The following is a 22,471-nucleotide window of genomic DNA, read 5'->3' on the forward strand; positions in this document are numbered from 1 at the left end:
ATGACACACTGTAATTATCTTGATCTTAAGCAAATGCCAAGAAGCTGCGTGTATGCATTTAAAAATATAAAAAGATGGCCACGTGTACGAGTATTAGATGAGCGATGATTAAATTATCCCACTCGTTTCGCTCGATGTTATATTTTACATCCTTCAACATATATATATATATATATATATATATATTATTATTATTATTTTTTTTATTATTATTTTTTAAATGTCATCTCATTTTGCCTGGGTCTGGCAGTTTTGAAGCTTAGCAAGCTTGTGATTGGCTTCAACCTATGTATAAGTGCTTTTTAAATTCCTTATTTATGAGAATGAATCTCCACTGCCTTCACTGGGGACCTGGATCTGGAGTTAAATTCAGTGTGATAACACACAGCAACTTTACGGCAAGTTTCTCCAAAGTTGGACAAACCTGAGGACCTATGAGAAGAACTGTCTGAGGTGCGAATTATCCAATCAAGTTTAGACTACAGCTTACTACCAAGAATATTTGTTGTGAATGCAGATAAGTCTTTGAAGAATTAACACATGTTGGGTTCTAAACATTTTCTACTTTGACCTTGGGCAGGTTAAAAATTCTTAATTGAAGTGATGGATATGAAACACAAATGGTTTAAAAATTGACAAACTACTATAGGTAATTCATATTGTACTAATCCTTCAGAGAGGAACTGTGCATAAAAAATGAATTGCACTTACAGGAGGGCCACGAGGTCCTATAACTGACATGCCAGGTTCTCCTGGAGCTCCCTGCAAAAAGATGGACAGGAGGAAAGAGAGAGAGAGAGAGAGAGAGAGAGAGAGAGAATGAGTAATATACTGATAGAAAGTAAACTATCACCAAGAGGTTTAAACTAAAAGAGAGGAAAATTACATAAATTAATGAAGAGTATTTGACTGTAGAAAGTTGTCCAACTGATGCCTGGTATATATTTACCATTGACAATGTAACAACTCCATTATTATGTTTGGTATGAACTAAATTTAGAAGTCCAAGATGAAGGACAATGTCCCATGGAAAATAACCCCTTGCACAGCACTGTCTAGCACTGTATACTTTAACATGCATAACAAAAATAAGCAAGGACAGGAAGGATAGAATAGAGATAAACGCTAAAAGTAGAGAAGTGCATGCAAGAAACTAATAAAGGATACGTTTCATCATCATTGGTTTCTGGTACTGCGAGGCATATTTGATAACATTTTTGATGTCACAGTCTAAACACTCAGTGTCAAAAACTAAATGGTTTCAATTGGTTATTTTGTTAAAGCGGTCTACAGGGTATATAATACACATTTTGTTATAATATGTAAGAAGTCAGTTATTGTTTTTATAGGATTTGTAATTAGGTTATGGTAATAGCTAATGGCAAGAATTCAGTGGAGGATGGTCTTTCCATCTACATTTCATTGACATTAATCTGTGGGGAGAAGTGAAAAGCTCAACCAGGTTATACTATCTATATATATCCTATATAAACATATATTTTAACCAAAGCATGGCTCATTCTGAAATTTAAGATATGCTAGAAAGAAACACATCAAAGATTGAATTAGATGGGTCCAGATGGTCTTATAATGCTGACACAAATACTATAATGGGCATTCTGTGGCAATAATTAAGAGTGTAAACTAATTTGGGGGTTATGTTGATGACTATGATCTCATTTCATTTTTATTCATTGGCCAGGAAAGATGGAGTTGTCAATTGTGGGGAACCAGTCTAGACTCCTGTGCTATTTTGAAACTCAAGGCATCTTTCCACATTTAGAGGATTGCATTTGGACTGTAACAAAATATAAAAATGTAACAGGAAAATGTAAAAAGCTAGTGCAAAAAAAAATGCCAATTTCTTATGTTTTCCACTTTTAGGCTAAGCACACATGTATCAGTACAAAGCTAGAATTGTATCCGAAATGCAAAGTCTGTTTTTGGTGACAATTCTGCTCAAGCAATGAACCTTTGCTGATTCTGAATTAAACGTAGTAGCATGGGAAAACGGATCTTACAAAAAGCAAAGTATGCGACAATAGGGGTGGCATCTGTACTTTGTCATTCTAGCTCTCAGGATAGAGGTATCTATGTACACAATATGTCATTCCATGGAATGAGAAGAGTAAGCCATCAATGGGATGTGGTTACAAATACTTATTGTCAAAGGCAATTAGAGCTGTTTTTGATTTATATGTAAGCAATAACACATGCCAGATTTTGCTGCTAAAAGCTATTACTATGTTTGGATACAAACTAAGCCTAAAGGAGAAAGGGATACATGGCATTATATCCCATTTTGCACATTTTTTACAGTGTACAATAATGGAATGATATACGATAACCCTTATTATTGTGAATATTTGGGGAACTTAACTTGCGGTTTTTGCATCTGGCGTGAGTGAATATTTTGTGAAAGACACCAACTTTTTGTACCCGGCAAAGTCTTTTGACCTCCGATCAGATGACTTTATTTTTTTAATATTGATCTTACGGAGTCATATCGTGCATGTAGTCCTTAAATGTAATGTTTACAAATAAACTGGAGATTGACCCTGCTTACAGTCTGTTACTGCTTTAATTAATGGGCATTTGACAATCTTTTAAAGATGATGCACTGAATTTGAAATGTGTTTATTTTAGAGGATAACTAAGCATGTGTATAAAGATTACAACATGGATTCAGATGATTCCAAATTAAAGTAATTATAACGTTATTTTTCAATTTGACATAAATAGGTTAGGAAAGCCATGTATGCGAAATCCCGCATATATTTAGAGATATTGACATAAGATAGTGATTTTATTTTTTTTTAAGCTTTTTGCCAGTGACACAATCCAGTGCCTTTACATAGATTATGGTGGGGTGATATAGCACTATTGGTTTATATATTTTTGGGCCAAGGTGTTGGCTGTAGGGCAACCTTGAGGTTAAATAATAACCTCTACTCACATTTTACAGATATTTAGATTGTTTATTTCTTTTACAAAAAGGTCAGTATTACAAGCTTTAGAAATTATACTAAATAGATGAGGGCAGACTGATATTTGTGTAAGCTGTAAAACAGCAGAACTCTTTTGTTTTGTGTTTGCTTTTTTTTTTTTTTACTAAACTGCATTAAAACACTGCATGAAAAAAATGCTGAAAAATAATTATTACAAAATTATTGAACATAAAAAAATAAGATACCAGCCTGTAAATTTACAGATTTTAAACTTTGCCAGAATTGGCTGAAAAGTCAAGATTATTCCTTATCCTTCCATTATTTTTTATGTAAGCACTATTCATATTCTATAAAGCCTTGCCTTTATGAAACATGTAGTTTTGTGCTCACTGAATTAGCAGAAATAAATGTTGCAATGATGCCTCTTTTCGTTTGCACAATGGCCTTATTTGTGTTTTTCATGAATAAAAAAAAGTTGCAGCTACTGTACACACACCACGCAAGATAACGTACAGTGGAACACTTACTGCTGGTGCAATTTTGCAAAAAAGTAGCAGTTCTAATTAATAAAATAAGGGGAAGGGAAATCACAAAAGATTATTTTGGTGCTTGGAGTGCCCTTTGGACTTAGTCTATTTATACTCATAACTGCTAAAAAAGGACTGCTAACCTAACAAAAATCTACCTAATTTTAAGCTCAATCTATATAAATATAAAAATAATGTTTTTAAGAAGAAATATTTGTGTTTAATCACTATTTTGAAGATTCTTCTTAGCGGAATGAAAGAGATAAAGTGATCTGATTTTAAACAATAGTTCAGACTGTGCGTAAATCAAACACAATAACTTTAATAATTATAATACAATTATGGAAGTGGCCATTACAATCTCATTATTTGCCCTTTTCCTTAAAGATCAAAGGAATTTTGAATTCCTTTTTGTTTTCACCATTATATGAACTGAAAAACTACTACAGATTAAAAAAAAAAAAAAAAAAACATTGAAACTGTAATCTACTTTGTAGACACAGTAAACTATATATTCATTCAAAAATCTGAAGGAAATACACACAGCTACAAGGATATACCTACAGTATAGATATGTACAAAATACATCATAAAGAAAACTTTTTTTCATAAGCCTACTATACATAAATCTACAACTTGATTACACTCCCTCAAACATCAAATCATTTTATATTATTGGTAAGTATAGCTCTACCTCCATGTCATATTTACATATAATATATAAATAAATGTGCCACATGTAAGATCCCAGTCTGCAAGGGTATCACATGAAAACCTGGTTGAAAGTTAGAAACTTACTTTTCTTCCCTGCAAAAATATGACAAAATATGCTTTGACATTTCTTTTCAAAAATCGTGTGGTCTCCTTGTTTGTTTTAGCACAAACAGGGACATCCTTTGTTTGCAAGAGAGCATTTACATAAACATTGTCAACCAGTGTTCTGGTGTGTTTGTGATCTATGTAAAGTTTTATAAAAGCAGTCACACAAATCATCCATGTGGAGTTTCCTGTACATTATTTGATTTACTTTCATTATGGGCTTTAATCATCTCTAGGGGTGTTTTAAGAGAAAATGATTTCAAAGGGAGGCATGAGCAAGGGCATGTGGAAGCTGGTAACGAAAAAACGTTTGGTAGCACTTTGGTGACCAAACTTTTTTTTTTGTGTTCCAATTTATTGTCTAAAATGGGAGTGAGTTAGCTAAGTGGCATCTTTCATTAAAGGGAAGCATGGATGTGAGGAAGCTGGAATGAAAGAAGAGTCATTTTGTTGTTTTTTGCTTGAAGAAAACAGTTTCCAGATGCCTAAGCATGTGGTTTGAGGGCATTTAAAAAAAATATATATATATATGTTTTTTTGGAGAAAGCAGGAGTTCACTCACCTTCTCTCCAGGCTGACCCTTCAATCCCTGGATCATTCACACCATCCGGAGACATACATAATTGGGCAAAGGTTCGAGCAGGAGATTATAGAATGTTCGAAAAGGAAAACACAAGAGACAAGAAAAAGAGAGAGAATAACAGATATAGTGTAAGCATTAATCCTACCAACAAATGTAGAGTAGGGTAATTTTGGGGGGGATTCTATTATGTCTATAGAATAGTTTGATTTCTATTCTAATAATATACTGGACCATTCAGAAATCACTGCTAGCTCCAATATGTCATACAGATGTGGCCTCAGTTATTGGCAAAAGATGATGTGACTTACCCCGAGCTGTCATTACCTAAGGATTCAAACTAGCAACAATTGTCTTTTCTTTGAAAAACAATAAATATTTGTCAGCTAAAACTGATCTAAAGCAGTTAACGGGATTAGCTGTACTAAAACTCTAACTGACCCATATTGAGAAAGGATAGAAAGGCCTTGGATATTTAAGCATTGCCAAAAAGAAATGCTAAAAAAATTGAGTGAAACCTGCTGTATATTCAGAAGTATCGTATGAGAAGATGGAGTCGTATTGGTTGTGTCAAACGGTGTAGTAGCCCATCAATTTTAATCAGATTCCAGGCAAGTGAAAAAGCACAGTAATTAGGGATTATTAATCATTACTATGGAATAGACAAGCCATGGTTAATGTCTGATAGCAGGGTCAATTGAAGCATACTAAGTGAATGCACACATTGTAAGAAAGAAAATCGTGATAATTAACAAATCTTCCTTTGGATAGCCTATTGATATTAATTGCAAAAATAGAAAATTGGCAATGTGATTTCCTGCTAGATTATGGAAAGGCTTCTACTATTATGTTTTTAGAAAATCCTACGACAGAATATCTTGAACATTCCACCCATGAACACTGTCAAATATGCTACAGAGAACGCAAACAGCAAACCCAAATTATGGGTGAAAAATCTCACTCTTATCACGTTAATAAAGTACTTTTTTTTTAAAGTATAAATAATGTTGAATATGCTATAGACTGTATACCATTATAAATCACTACAGCTGGCATCTAGTAACAGTGCCTACCAGTATCAGCAGAAGTTGAATCAAAAGGTTGTAGTAGGAAGTGAGGAAATGCCCACTTACAAGCACTCCAGGGAGACAGAACAAAAGTAGCAGAAACAAAATTGCTCCACTGGAACTAATAAGGGAGCTTATACGAAATTGCACTGTGGGGTGCTTTCATTTAAAGAATGCTATATTTTTCCTTTAACAGGAATCCCACATATGATCTTTGTGGTGCCCGATTTAAAATATAGCAAGACATTAAGGCAATGTTTCTAATCTGGCAGAATATTTGCTGTGTTCCATCTAAAGACTTTTAAAGGATTGTCACTTAATGGTTATTAGTGCAAGGGACAGGTCTGATCAGTATTGCTCTTTGAATTTTGCGAAGTTGTCTATGGGAGATAATTATGTACTTCCGTTGTTGCTTATGGTTATAATTTAAGGGGCTGTGTAGGCACCCAGACCACTTCATCTCAACAAAGCGGTATGGGTGCCATGCCTCTGTATTCTTAAACTGCAACTGAAAACATTGCCATTTAGTAGATACATTTGAATTCCTAAAGCTATAGTGTTCATTTCAGGGGGAAACCATCCACAGAATTATAAACGGACTGCATACACATATACATGTATTAATAATGAATATTTATCCAATTGGCTTAAAATTAATCAACCATTAATCTTACACACATAGTGCTATTTAAACACTAAATCTTCTAATCTCACTTTAAAAAGTTGCATTATCAGGGATATTCACTAAATTGAGAATTCAAAGTGAATTTTACCATAGTAGAACAGGAAAAATCCTCTGCCAGGTATGTTTTCCGACTGGCTACTCTGGCCTTAAATGTGAAATTTGCTTTAAATTTCAAATTTAACACCAGGGTAGCTAAACTCAAAGCATAGCTCAGTTTGAGAATTTTTCCAGTTCGACTATTGTAAAATTCACTTTGAATTCTCAATTTAGTGAATAAGCTCGTGGTGAAAAAGAGGAACTAGGATTCTTTTAGAGTTTTGAAGCATGTATCCTAGCCCTAATATTTCTGGCTCACTTGCAAGAACTTCCCACCAACTGCATTGGTTAAAAGTTTCCAACTTGCCGAAGTGTCAGACAGGTAATTCATAACTGACTTCGCTCCATTAATGAGAGATTTAGCATCTTGTTATAAAAAGAAACAACTCATCAGAACAAGTCTTTACTCTTCGCAGTTTATCATTAAAATGCATGAATCAGTGTTTCCTAATCTCAATTTAATAGGTTTAAAGTTACTTATGCATCAGTTCCAGTAGAAGAATAATTAGTAACTCAGGCATCCGGATACATCCCCGTAATTTTTGGTTATTTGTAAACCATGAACACTTATACTAGAATCAAAGGTTATCCATATGAATAGAGTTCACATAGTTGACAGACAGTTAATACTTAATGACTGCATTACTTCATACAAATTTTACTTTATATTATAGTACCTATTAACATAATTCCAATATATAAAAGGTGTGAAAATGTTGTGCTTGTTGTGAAAGATTACATATAATAGAAAACATGGCAACAATTTGTTTCTTCTCAAATTACAATATTCTGGTGTATGATTGTATTTTGAATTCTAGCGGTAGTCTAGATTAGATTGGTATTCTCGTCCAATCAGATTAGAACTTTGATTTCAAGTGATTTATTTATTTTCTAAACTAAACATGTCATTTTTTCACCTTGTGGAGTCAGAGTGAATCGTATAGATTACGTACTCCCATACTCCAAAAAATTACACCTGTACAGCAACAAGTGCTACCTACATATGTCTTGTACAATATTTTTAACAATGATTGTTACACTTCTTAAAGGCCCAGTAAGGCAGAGATTAGTAAAATTTGTATTAAGTCAACAAACCGGACCCTGATTAAAAAAGGAACAATCATTTCCCAGATTATTAATATTGTTTACTTGCCCCCTATATTTAACTAATATGTGTGTGTGAGTTGTGAGAAATAAAATTATATGTAGAAATCCCCACCTCATTATCCTGCAACTGGGCATCCATATCTTGACTGTCTGTCACTTGTTGTTAAAAGACCACTAAGCCTCTCAATGCCTCTCAATGAAGCGGTCTGAATTCAGTGGTCCTGTAGTTCTAGCCTTTTAATGTATAACATGGATGTTTTGTAAAAACAGCAATGTCTACATGTATGGTTTAAGCACTCCTCTAGTGGCTGTCTTCCTCACATCCAGTAGAGGTGCTTCCACCCCGATAAGGGAGTTTTACAGTTGATTGCAGCATTTGATTGGTGGAGTGGCGGTTTACCACACGTGTTCTTGTCCACAATGAGAAGCATTGGATTGGATAAGATCGCAGGTGACATCACCAGGAATGCTGGCATTGATGGAGGATACAGCAGAGGATACTCAGCACTGGGAATGAACAGAGCAGGGAACCTACAGTTCCAAAAAAACAATTTTTATTTTTTGGGACTATAAGTTGCCTTTAAGCACTGTTCTTTGGACATGGCAGTTAGCATAGAGAGAGCACACAGAGAAGAGGGAAATAAAATAATGATTCTGTTTGTCCTCTTAATTTGCAGTGCTTCCCCTGACTGCCTTTATTAAACTGGATTGTCATTGATTGTAATGCCATTTGTAAATCTTTAACAAAATTTTAAAAGTGAATGGAATGTTACATGAAAAAATGATTTAAGGAACATTCCAAGCAACATAACCACTACCAGTTATGGTGCCAGTAGTTCACTGTGGTCCCCAATGTAAGTAGTTAAACCATATTAGAAGGATTTGACTTACCTGGGTTCTGTTGGCTGCAAGGCACTTCCTCTTTGGAGAGCCAGAAAATCCTGCTGGTGAATTCCATTAGATATGCTGAGCTAAATCCTGATATGCAGGTCCAGCTCATTGGCCCAGAGTGTCACATGATTGGTCTCAGCCAATGAGCTAAGTCCCGAGAGTTTCCAGCTCCCATAGATGAGGTAACCCTAACCCAGTGGACACCAGGTAAGCTGTTAAAATATGGATGGTTTGACTATTTACATTGCACTCATGGCCATATAACCTCTACAGCGCACTGTAGTAGTTATTATGTTTGGAGCATTCTTTTAACACAAGTTAACGTGTTAGTAAATGACTGATTTCCAGAAAAGTGACAGTTTCCATTTAATCAGTATTTCTACCTTTTCTTCCTTCTTCAAATCTGCAAGGGGGACTTGTCCCAAATCCATGTGACAACAAAGATTAATATTGTCCATTAAAAGTAAAAACAAATAGAAAAAATAATAATAATCTATAAAAAGATTCACAAGAATTGGCTATTAATGTTATTCCAGAATTGTTTGCATAGAGAACATATTAGCTATGCCACAAACCAAAATAGCAAAACATGCATTTTTTTTAAAATAAAAAAATCCAACACATGCTTTATTTAAAAAAAAAAAAAAAAGACAAACTTTAACTTCAGAGCCTGCCAACTTTTTGTGGGTTTTAATGTGGTCTCTGCCCTTTCCAAATGGATGAGTGTTCTCTGCAAGCTTTCAGCAAACAATTATAGTTTATTTGTCTACAGGATGCACAGTGCTTAGTTGAGTTAAGTTAAAAATCGTACATACATTTGTATTATAAGGAAGTCTTTGCCTGAATTTTTGGCATTTTATTCATTTTTTGCTTCCCTATTCAAGCCTGACCCATGGTGTTATTCAGAATGGTCTGTATTATTGGATTAAACCACATGGAATTCCAGGGTGTAGCAAATTGAAAATTCTTGAGGTACATTATCCCCCACCCCCTTCTTAAGTGGAGATTCAGAACAGAGATTCTAGCACAAAAAAATATTACTCAACCCCAATAACCCTGGGCTGTCTCTGCCATCTGGACATAATGGTATGTTGAGCGACACTTTCAAAAGACAGCACAAGCTAATCCATGTTATAACCCAGTGGTTCCCAAACCAGTCCTCACTGCACCCCTGCTAGTTCAGGATTTAGGTATTACCAAGTTGTTTTTAAGGGTTGTTTTTAAAAAAAAAAAAAAAAAAAAAAAACCTTAGACACAACTGGGTAATCCCTAAATCCTGGACTAGTAGTGGTGCCTTGAGGACTGGTTTGGGAACCAATGTTATAACCAAGTATAACATGACCAGCAAGTGGAGTATCAAGGCAAAAGTCAAAATTATGAGATAAACAGATCCACAAGAGATGTGACTGTGGCACAGTGACTTCATAGGGACACAACTAATGAGATAACCATGTTGCACAAAACTGAAACCAGAGAACAAAATTGGCATGTACAATGTAGCCTCAAACTATGATTCCTTTGACTAAATAGACAATGTAGTACCCGTTGGTTTAGCTCTAGTTCTTTTGCTTTGTCACAGTTATCATCAGATTATGATGGTATATGAAGATGTAACTAAGCAATTAATGGTTGAATTAGACCATAACAGCTATTTACATTTACCGAATACCTCAGATAGGACAGTCAGTAGGGCAGAGCCAAGGCAATCCTGCGCAGGACATGCAATAAATAATTTGAGCTGCTTTTAAAAGTGAAAGAATTAACAAACTAGTTGAGTCAAATGCTTTCTATTGCAGAATTTAGACAACATTGCCAAGCTGCCAGGATAAGTTATGGTAGGGTGTGGAACTGCACTCTATCCCTTTAAGCAGTATGTAGCTGGGTCCAACTCAGACAGTCTCAGTACCAGAGACCAAAATGCTGAATAACAAAATAGAAAAGTCGAGGCACTCCAAGGTACAAATCAGGCAATTTTATTGAACCCACTCCATCGCAACGTTTCGACCTACACGGTCTTTGTCAAAGACAAAGACCGTGTAGGTCGAACAATAAAATTGCCTGATTTGTACCTTGGAGTGCCTCGACTTTTCTATTTTGTTAAGCTGCCAGGATAAGTGAAATGTAATGTTTCCATTGCTGCCTACATTTTGCAGATTGTTTTTCGGCTCAACACTCTTTACTGTTTAGTGAATAAATCCCTATATGCAATCTAAAATGTGTAGTGTTAGTTTATTACTACCATACTGGTACTAAATTGAAACCTTTCAAATTAGGAAATATGTGTTTAAAACTGAAGAATTGTCTTTGTGCCTACAAATCACACTTAATTAAGTTGGTCATAGATACCACTCATAATATTCAGGCTAATCCACCATGGCAAATTATATCCATCTCTTGCAGGAAGTGCTTAATAATTTTGTTGGTGCTCTGATCTGCTGAAAGTATGGCATTTTCTGTTTGGGTTGCCAGCACTATCACTAAATATAATGATAAGGTCATTTCTAGGATTTCCATAGGATTACAGTTTGGACAGTAATAGATCATTCAAATCACAGATATAGTCAGAATAATACGGTCATAGAGTGTGGTCACTGCAGTGCCAAAAAAAATCAATTAAAAAAAGTCAACCTAGTGCAGCATATGTGTACAAACTGCTATAGTTCAAAAATTGCTATGATTAAAACAGCAAAAATATCAGGCAGGAAAAAATAGGAACAACACAACGTGCAGCTTTTTCTACTAAGCTGCGCAATAGGGAACGCTGAAATACAGCTTACAGCAAACACATCTTAACAGCGTTAAAATTTCAGAATGCACTATACTAGCCAAAGAACAGACACTTAAAAAAAGATTGAATTTATTTTCATTTTAAAGAATTGGCCTGGAAGTGATGTACGACTGTGTAGAGATCGTAAAATGGAACCTGAAAAGTTTCACAATTCATTCACGTCAAACAAAATTTTTGTTAAAGCTCTTTAGGAAGTGGATATGGTTTCTTAAGCTTATGCATATGTTTGCCTATATCTCCTGCTTCGAGACATCAATATTAAAGGTAAACTGAACATACCGTACATCCCTCTTTTTAGAGAGGAAGAAAAGTATTTTGAAACGGGTCTCAATTTCCGAGTTACTAGTGACTACAAGATTCAGACCAGTAAATTAATCCTAATGTAGTTCAGCATTCTATTCTCAAGAAAATACCATGTAATAATGTATCAAGCGTGACCTAACATAAAATTTGAGGTTAGGATTTCCTGCTACCATTCATGATTCATAGTGCTTATGTTACCAGCTATGTTGCTCTAGCGCAATATAATGCATGGCGGAAAAATTCAGCAGGGAAATTCAAGAGTCTGAGCAAAAACATGAGAATTTGTAGTCGTGCAGGATGCAAACATCATGCTTGGTTTTCCACTCTATAGGGTGCAAATGATACAAACTCACCATACGTCCTGGAATCCCAAGGCCACCTTTGTCTCCCTGATGATTAATGGAAATCACATGATGTTTAAAAAAACCTTCACCCAAAATGTTCCACAATAATGCATGCAAATAACACAAAGATATCAAATAGCACAAGATGTCCAAAAGTCGCCTAAATGACACTGGATGTCCACACGCTGTGCATGAGGACATCCTGCGTCAATCAAATCCCCATAGGAAAGCATTGAAACAATGCTTTCCTTTAGGGAATCCTAATGCGAATGCGGCACATGCCTCCATGCACATTAGGTCTCCCCTCGCCGGATGACATAGGCAGGGAAGGAGCGTGGGTGGAGCCTGACCCAGTTCCGAGGGACATCAGTGCTGGATTCAGGCAAGTGACTGAAGGAGTCTTAACCCCTTCAGCCATGCGGGAGGGGGGCGCGTAATAAGGGGGGACTACAGGAACCTATAGTGCCAAGAAAATGGCTTTGCTTTCCAGGCACTATAAATTCCATTTAATGAACAATTATATAAACCTTTACTCTGGCTCTATAATCTACTTGTGATCATATAGTTGTTGTTTTTTTATATACAAATTGTAGTTTATTTAAGAATATATAATATAATCAGCTGATTAAAGCAGTTTTTACACACTGTGTTTATTGTTACAGAATATATTACCCTATCCTTATTCCCTGTCCAAATATCAGATTTGCACTGCATTCTATGGCCAGCCAGCACCCTGTCTAAGGCAGAACTAATCCGTATGAACCAATTGTTCACCATAAATTACCAAACTGCATGTTAAAGTGCATCATTGCAGTGCAAAGCAGAGGGTTAAAAAATGTAATAAAGATTTAAAGCAATCACTGTAAAAAAAAAAATACACAGGCATTTGCTACAGACTGTCTAATCCAGTTTTGTCCATTTTAATTTCTTATCTATCATTACAATAATTTAGTACAGATTTTTTTTTTACCATTTGTATATACTACACATGAAACTGCAGATCTATTAACCCCTTAAGGACCAGTTCCATTCTTTGCTGTCAATACAATCTATTCCCTAAAGACATAATGAATTTCCTCCCTGTTGAGAATTGACAGCCCTATACCGCCTATGTTGAAAGAATGGAGCATTCCATTACAGAATAAGTTCCTTCAAGTCCAGATTGTTATGATGGTATAGATTGTCTCTAGATGTTAAGATGTTAAAGAGAAACATTATCTTCAAAAATCCTATTATATTACAACCCAATAAAACATTTCATAGCAGATTGGATGAGTGGGGTAATTGTCTATTCACGTGACATTACGACAAATTCAAGTGCAATACACTTTCTACAATCTAATTAGGTCTCAGACAGCATACATCTACATCAGTAATTGTTCAATCAACCAAGATGTCCAGGAAATATTTTTTTTCCGACTGATATCTAGAGCAGATGTTGAATACACATACCATCTTTTTATTGTGCTTTTTAACCACTTCAAAATGTGATTTAGAATTGATCCAGAAAAAAAAAGTAATTCTCGATCTGTACTTTTGCGGGACATATAACTCCATTATAAGGAGTTCTAAGAACCATAAGGAACATGGAAATTAAGTAAAAAAAATATTGAAAATAATTTTAAAAAAATCAATGGTCTTATAAATCACTAAAACAGCCTAAAGCCTTTCATACAAAAGGTGCATTCATATGTCATAAATAAATGTACCCTTGCAAAAATTATATGATGTATATATGTATGGTATAGAAGACCATCATTTTTACACTGCATGATTTTCATTATATTTACAGCTTTATGACTGTTGAACATGGTTCCTAGTGAATCGTCTTATTTTGTTGAAGCCCAGTTTAGGTATTTTGGCTACAATTCACAATGACTTAACATCTGAGATCCAGACTTGATGTTACCAGTTGCACCTCCGGGAGGATCTGTACTTATATCGCCCATGTATTTTTGATAACGAGCAGCCTAAGCAGCAACAGGTACATATTTATTATTTATACTTTATAAGAAGACTATATCATAAATTACCATTCAGAAAAAAAAAAAACATCATAGTTGGTTAATTAAATAAATATTTCATCATGCATTATGTGATCATGCATAAATTGTTCACAATAATGGGCTTCGTTCTGATCTAACATCCTGTGTTTCTAAGGAACTCAACATTCTTTTCAATGCAGGAGGTCGAAACATTGTTCTAACTGTCATCTCCTTCAATCCTGTAGTTTTATTTGCTATCTAAGTCACTTTCTTTGTGCATAATGACAAAAGCTCTGAAAGCCAGTAATGGTAACCCACGGAATACAATAGAAACATAATTTGCAATGGCTTGAAGGCAAAAAATGATAGGTTCGAGTGTATCAGAAAGAAATTCTAGGACAATTCACATCCAAATTAGGAATTACGCTTTTAACCATACTTATTGTCCTTAATTATCTGGAACTTGGCTCTTTATCAAACAAGTATAGTTTGCAAAACACATTTGTTTAAAGAGTAATGAGATGGATGGATGACAACAACAAAGAAAAAAACAACAACAATAACAGTTGATTTGTACAATGGTCTCTTTGAAGCCAATACGTCCACCATTCTAGAACACGAACATCTGGTCAGTTTCTCCTACATCTTCCAATAAACCTTATATGACACTAAACATTTTGCTGTTTTGTTTCCTTTTATTCTTTAACACAACAGTACAGTCAACTTGAAGGCATAAACATTTTAAAGACACAGTTATGTTTTTATGGGTTTTCTTTAAACAAAAAATGTTTCTCTCCCATTGGGACTATGACTTCATGACAAGCAACAGGTCTACAAGACGCCAAGTGCTTCCTTTTCTCATAAAACCTTTAAAACTCCTTCATGTTTAGTAGGGAAAGTTACAAGCCTGTTAAAGTGAAATTGTATCTTTTCACATATAAAGATGGGAGAAACAGTGACTTATCCAATGATAATGACTAAAGATAAAGCACTTGAAGACTGTGGGAAGGAAACCAATTATTTTTTAAATATCCTCGACTACGATGTGAACAACAATTATCTCCACTTCTCTCCATCTTCTTGGATATCAGTGAAATTTTCTAAAGAAAATATTGAGAATTGTAGGTATTTGAAACGCAGTCAACATATGTCAAGCTTCTATAATGAGCTATATATTTTTTTTCTATGGTGGAGTTAAATGCTATTTTTTGCTGATACAATAAGTGATGAAGATTTACATTAAAACATGTCATTTTATAATACAACTTAACAGGTACATTTAAGCTATTCTGGTGCTAAGTGGTGTTATTAAAGGACCACTATAGTGCCAGGAAAACATACTCGTTTTCCTGGCACTATAGTGCCCTGAGGGTGCCCCCACCCTCAGGGACCCCCTCCCGCCAGGCTCTGGGGAGAGAAAAGGGGTTAAAACTTACCTTTCTCCAGCGCCGGGCGGGGAGCTCTTCTCCTCCTCTCCTCCTCCTCTCCTCCCATTCGGCTGAATGCGCACGCGCGGCAAGAGCTGCGCGTGCATTCAGCCGGTCTCATAGGAAAGCATTAGCAATGCTTTCCTATGGACGCTTGCATGCTCTCACTGTGATTTTCACAGTGAGAATCACGCAAGCGCCTCTAGCGGCTGTCAGTGAGACAGCCACTAGAGGCTTTGAGGGCTGGATTAACCCATTTATAAACATAGCAGTTTCTCTGAAACTGCTATGTTTATTAAAAAAAAATGGGTTAACCCTAGCTAAACCTGGCACCCAGACCACTTCATTAAGCTGAAGTGGTCTGGGTGCCTAGAGTGGTCCTTTAACTTGTAATTCTTGCAGTTTGCATATGATGTTAGGTTAAGAAAATGTTGCAAGCGATTGGCTTATATTTGTATCAACAGACTTTATTAAGTGGGTTGATTTACTTTTTTTTTTTTTTTTTTTTTTTTTTTTTTTTTTTTAATTCTTTATTTTTGTTGTGCATGTTATAACAAAAGAGCTTGCACAGCCACGACAGCATGGGCAAGTACAATAGTGACAGTAGAGAAAGACATCATCATGGCATATGTAAAACAGCACAAATTTTTTAGTTAATGAGATCTATATGTTAACAGTTTATGCTCTCATTTAGTTTAAGTGAGTTAGTAAGTAACACATGTCTGGGAAGAGTTTTCAGAGGAGTGACAAAGAGGGAGACAGGTTAAGTAAAGAGGCAGACGGTGGATCTAGCACCTTTTTAGGTAAGGTTATACATAGGATTGATTAAAATCGCTTAGGTATATTCAATACATGACATGGCATAGAAGGGTTGTACATTTTTGAACTGAACTAGTTGTAGGTATAATCTGTGTGTAGCAGAATCAACATAGGTTTCAGGTTATACGTTTTTTGTACCCTTATGCGAAGTCTAGATATTATGTCATGCTCGCTGCTTTGGATGGGTGTCTGTGCCCTAGGGTTTGTTAGTGTAGCTTATTACATACGGACGTTCGTGTTTGAAAGGTCTCTCGCTTAACCAAGAGTAATATGAAGGAAATAAAGGTATCGCCAGGCAGAACATCGCATACTGGGCTGTCTCCGTCAATAGGTAGGAAACGCAACCAAACATAACTGTAACGTAAATAGAGGACATGCATGCTTCAGGCTGACTAGATTGACAAGATGGTTACTAAGCGTAAAACATGTATAAACATGTAGAAATGCTAACACATATCTTGGGTCAGTATTGGTTACTTGTAACAACGATATTTACTGGTTTGTTCTGCGCTTTTTGGTGAGGGTTATGCCTGCTAATCCAGTGCCATGCTTGCAAGAGAATTATGTGTAGTGAGACGTGTGATCGCTGAACATTTGTACTGCACTAAATAGGTCATACATAACATCCCTGCGCTTTGCAAGTATTAAGAATTGCTAGCAGGGGGGTAAACGTAAGGAGGGTAAGCCATGCTAAGGCATGAGAGATATCAAAGTACGGTATATGATAAATTAACTGCCTGTGCGATCTGAAAAAACAAAAACAAACATGCTGATAAAACTTGGTTGAACTCGGGGTCAGGGCAACCTGTAAGCTGTCAGACCTATAGGCTATTTGGCATGAAGTTGGACAGTAGCAGTCTATCTACAAACACACAGGACATTAATATTATCATGCAGGTATCAGTGATATATGCAGTGAGCATAAACGTTTGAACAGTTCCGAGAAGTAAAGTTCAGTGTTGAACAGCTAGCACGGTTTAAAGAGTTGCAGAATGGACTAGCCAGGGTTTATTACGGCAGAGGTACCAGACAGTGCCCCCCGTGCGTTCCTGCGATGTGAGTCCTTCTTTATCCAATTCCCAGCAGGGGAAATGATGTAGGAGATGCATGGGGGTCTCGCAGAGGTAGGGCAAAGTCCAGCTGGCACGGTTCCCGTGGTGGGCATGTTTGTTCATCGCCGTGGGTACTTGAGATCACGGTGCAGGTTTGTGGTGTGCTTGTCCGGGACTCTATGGTTCCCCAGGTCTTTGTTGTGTTCCGGCGCCACGGCGTGGGTCTGCCATTCAGCGGTCGCTGAGCAGTGCTTGATGTCGTGCGGAATCGACCTGTATCCTGTAGGTCTCCTCGGGGAGGTAGTGCCGCTCTGTATAAGCACCTACGGGCAGGCGGTAGATGTCTCCGTCTTCGGCGACATTTTTGTTTGTTGACTGTCGAGCAGGGTTTAGCACGGCTGGGGCGGATACCTGTGGGATTCTCTCTGGGTAGGTTTCTTTGTGCTTTAGCCTGCCGCTCTCTGGTTTCTAGTTTCGCCCAAAAGGCGTTGAAGATTGCGGTCAGCCTTGTCATCGTGGTAGTCTCCCCTCCGCAGCAGTCATGGTCGCACGTGGCGTCCGCCATTGTGGAGCTGGGGGTTGCTTGTGGGGCCCCGCCATCTTTGTCAGCCGTGTCTCTTGTGTCTGGCAGGGTTGGACCGGGATCACCCCCACCGGTCCTAAGGGGGGGGGAGGAGCGGGCAATTAGTGGCTCAGCGCCCCCGGTGTAGAGGCGAGGAGAGCGGCCGTCTCCCCCCATCCCCATCCACCGTAGGCCGCAGCGGGCCACCTCCGTTACACGCTTGCGGGAAACACCGGTGTCCGGTATCAGACGATTTGCCAGAGTGCCCGTAGCCTGGGCAGCGTGTTCCGGCATCAATGTAAGCATTGGATCTGTGGTAATTTCCCTGGAATCAGCAATGGCTTCGGGAGCTCCTCTGCCATGCGACTACTCCGTTTGCAGGTCAGGCCCCGCCCCCCTGATTTACTTTTTAATAATAAGTGTTGCTATATATTGATTGGTAGTGTTTGACAGTAAAACACATCATCTCCTGTATTTTCTTTTTTTCCAAAATCCTTTAATTATGAATTTCAAGTATGGGAATAACAAATACACTTATTTTAAATTTGGAACAATAAGAAAATATATAGAACACCAGACACCTATTGTGTAGAGATGTATATTAACACGGTTATCCAAGTCTTGGTATAGAGGAGGTTTGACTAGTGGTGGGTTGGATTCTGATAACCATTGGATGTTATGCTGATCCAAAGTGGTTTGAGTTTAGGACAGATCTTCTAACAATGAAAGAACGGCTTTCAACACAAGTTAAAAACCTCTTAAGGACACATGACAGAAATATTCCGTCATGATTCCCTTTTATTCCAGAAGTTGTGTCCTTAAGGAGTTAATGCAGAGTAGATGCATTACTGCCAGGATTGGGGGTTTGATACCACCTGAACAGAATTTTGTATGTTTGCTCTTTGTGTGTTACACAGATAGTGAATGATGTTATTGTTTTCCAAATGTTTGACCAATCAGTTGATTCTTCAGGTGTCCTATGTCTTGCTCCCAAGTTGCTATGTATGATCTCCTATATATTTTTTGGTTACGTAAATATAATTGTGCTAATTATTATTATTGCTACATTCAAAAATGCAGATTTCCCCTCCCCACCCCCATAATTCCTTAGTATTCTGTGTTCACAAAATAACTCTGGAGTCTTAGCTCATCTTAGTAGTAGGTTAGAGCTATATTCAACACTACATAGTTCATAACCTTAGATATCTGAATAACAGATATACCTGTAGATTTAAAGGAACACTGACATCATTTTAAACAATCTACATTCTAAAACAACTGGATGTTACCAAAGCCATATTACATTCTCCAGAATGACCAATAAAATTATAACAAAGTGCATAATTATTTGGAGGTACTGCTGAAAATAAAAATGTAAAACAAGTTACCCTGAAGTGCCCAAGTGATATCAAATTGTAACTTCAATGTAAAGCACATAATACATAAAATTTCCATATATTGAAGAGGAAAATATGAATACATGTTTTTCGAAAGTATTTTTTCCTTGCTAAATTAAACTATAATTTTAGGTACAGCTCTGTAAAAGTTGAATCACAAAACCACTTTAAGCAAAATGACCATGTTGTGAGATATTTTAAGAAAAATCATATGAAATAGATATTTGTCTGCACATTTTTCCATCCCACATACTTGCTAAGAATGCTTAATGATGTATAATTAAAGTAGCCTGGACAATAATGCCTCAAACTGCACATATTTATTTGAAATGTATAATTCTAACAACTGAATATTTAAAGTGAAAAATATGAGTTATTTTATTTTGGCGATATTAACAAGCCATTAGCAGAAATAAAGGACATCCCAATATAATTTGCACAATATTTTCCAAAACATTTTCTTTTTTGGATGGGAACATCATAACTCTTCAATACTTGGCATAGTTGCTGAGAATATCAGCCATTTGAATACTTTAATGGAACTATGTCAATCCTAGTCCATTATTTTTCTGCAAAATCAATCCTGCCAGCCATGGGCACATAAGTGGAGAATTATAGTTACTGTCACACGTCTCCCAGTTGGTATTAATAGCCTTTAAGCTCCAAAACACATTGAATGGAGAGAGAAGAAATGATGACTGCCTCTATTACTTAAAAAGGCTATTATCCACACAACTCATTTTTCCACACAAACAATCCAAATCTCACACCTTGTACAGTGTAAGAAAAAGGAATATTTATTAGTGTTCTAAGTCCAGCTCGACATTACAAGATAAATTAATTTCAAGAGATTGCTTGTGAGTTTAGCTCATGGGTTACTTTACATCAACTCCATGATAAGTAAATGGCAAAACTGCTGTGGTTTTCATTATAAATGGCGTTACTTAAAACATTAACTCTGAATTACTATACATAACTTTAGAACTAAGATGGCTTTAATAAATAGCAGATTTGCAAACTGCAGTTATACTCCTAAGTGACTGTGCAACTCTATTATACAAATGTCCGCTGTTCCTTAATCTGTATTATGCTACTAATAATGGCAGAACAGTATGTGTAATATGCTGATCTATGGTTTTGGACCAAAGTCACTTCCGGATTAAGATAGATGCTGATGGATCGCCAGGTCAATGGACTAAAATAGGTCCACTGTCATTCTTTATATATTTTTCCTCCAATTTTATTTATTTATTGCCCACCCCCCGCACCCGATACTGAAGATCTGCAATATCTTGCCTGATTTACATCCATCTATCAACACACTGCTCCACAATTGGGCTGGGAGGAAGTGATATAACATCATATCACTTCCTCCAAGTGCTTAATGGAAGCTGCGCTGGAGGAGGAAGCAGGGAGTTATTGCACAAGCACACAAATCAATCCCCACCATACTCCCTGACCAGTGGATAGATCAACAATCTCCCTCATTGCCAGTCCACCATAGCAAGTAAGTTTGTGGCCTGCATCACAGGCTGGTGCAGACCACAGCAATTGCTTGCCCATGTGCATCAAGTTGCCTCGGATTACCATGGCAATGCTACCCTACTGGCCCCATCACTATAGTCCCTCTCACACTCCACACTCACTGCAACCCTTTAGTAAAGTGCCTATCTCCCCATACTCACAAGAGCTCCTATCCCTCTAGGACACACACTATAGCCCTTATCACTCTCCAAAACACTACAGGCCCTACCAGCGCTGCCAAAGCTCTGATCACTCCAGCATTTTTTGCATCCCCTATCATCCTACCCATACTCACTTTAGCCTCTATCACCCACTCACTAAAGTACCAATGTCACACACATTAAATCCCTAACTCCACACACACTATAGCCCCTATCAACCAACCACTCATTAGATCGATTTCACCCCAACACACTACAGCCCCTATGACCCCACCACTCACTAGATCCCCTTTCACCCCACAGCCCCTGTCCCTCCATACACTACACTCCCTTTTACCCCCCAAACACTACAGCTACTATCCACAAAATCTCACTATAGTCATTATGGCCACACCACAGCCACTTTTAAATTTATGTAATGCCACTACAGAGCGCTGTAGTGCTTTTGGTGTCAGGAGTGCCCTGGTGCCCACCCACAGTAAAAAGCCAAACTGCTTTAGAATGGTTTGACTTCTTACCTACAGCTCAGTAGGAAATGGAAGCTACTGCTCAGGGGCTTCTATCCGCTGATTGTTCTCAACCAATGAGCTTATCCTTGTGCCATTAGGATTAGCTCAATGACAAAAGCTTCTGTTTCTCACTGGGCTGTAGTGATTCCCTACAATAGAGTGAGCTGTAGTGGTTATGGTGCTTGGAGTGTTCCTTTAATAATACAGAGGTCTATTCTGTGCTAAATCATTTTCAATTATGGAACTTAAAGGTAAATCAAAATTTTAGTTATGCATTTCCATTGAAATGCCTACCAAAACCCTCAGCACCAGGCTCACAAAGCCGTTACTCTGACCCGATCAAAGTAACTAAGGCAAATTGGGGACATTCAGTGCGAAAAGTGAAAGTTAAAAAAAGTATAAAACAGCATGATCTATTTGCACTCTATTGTGATCCTTTTTTTTAACATTGCTCAGAATTGCATCTGATTTGTCTTTATAGATATGTCAATGCGTGTTTTCACTTTAATAACAAAATATTTGGGGAAAATGCAAAACATATTCACGAGTCATCAATAAACACATTTCATATGAATAAAAAAGTAAAAATGCTATTTACCGGAAGACCAGGTCGTCCACTAGGTCCCTGAAATAAAGTAAATGATATATAATAAAATATATACAGCTGGAGTAGTTTAAAAAAAATAATTTCAACATCACACTTTACACGGTCAGAAAACCAGAGGATGGCACAATATATGACAAGTAACATTTTATAACAATTTTAAAGACATAAAAACAACTTTAGATTTTCTCTATTTAACCTTTAGACTGTAAGCTTGTTTGAGCAGGTTCTCATCAACTTAGCATTCCTGTAACATTTTGTAATTGTCTCATTTAT

At 36.8% G+C, this 22,471-nt stretch overlaps 1 long non-coding RNA gene across 1 annotated transcript in view; it reads right to left on the minus strand.

The window, feature by feature from the left end:
• The window catches only part of LOC134575866 (uncharacterized), a 44,180-nt gene extending 21,964 nt beyond the window's left edge, over positions 1–22,216 (minus strand). The window contains exons 1-4 of the long non-coding RNA XR_010085767.1: positions 22,190–22,216; positions 12,165–12,200; positions 4,857–4,883; positions 712–762 (exon numbers count right to left, since the gene is read on the minus strand). This is a non-coding gene — a long non-coding RNA (uncharacterized LOC134575866). The remainder of the gene's footprint in view (positions 1–711; positions 763–4,856; positions 4,884–12,164; positions 12,201–22,189) is intronic.
• Positions 22,217–22,471: the final 255 nt, after the last annotated feature.

Source organism: Pelobates fuscus, chromosome 10 (assembly GCF_036172605.1).
Source record: "Pelobates fuscus isolate aPelFus1 chromosome 10, aPelFus1.pri, whole genome shotgun sequence".
Taxonomy (NCBI): domain Eukaryota; kingdom Metazoa; phylum Chordata; class Amphibia; order Anura; family Pelobatidae; genus Pelobates; species Pelobates fuscus.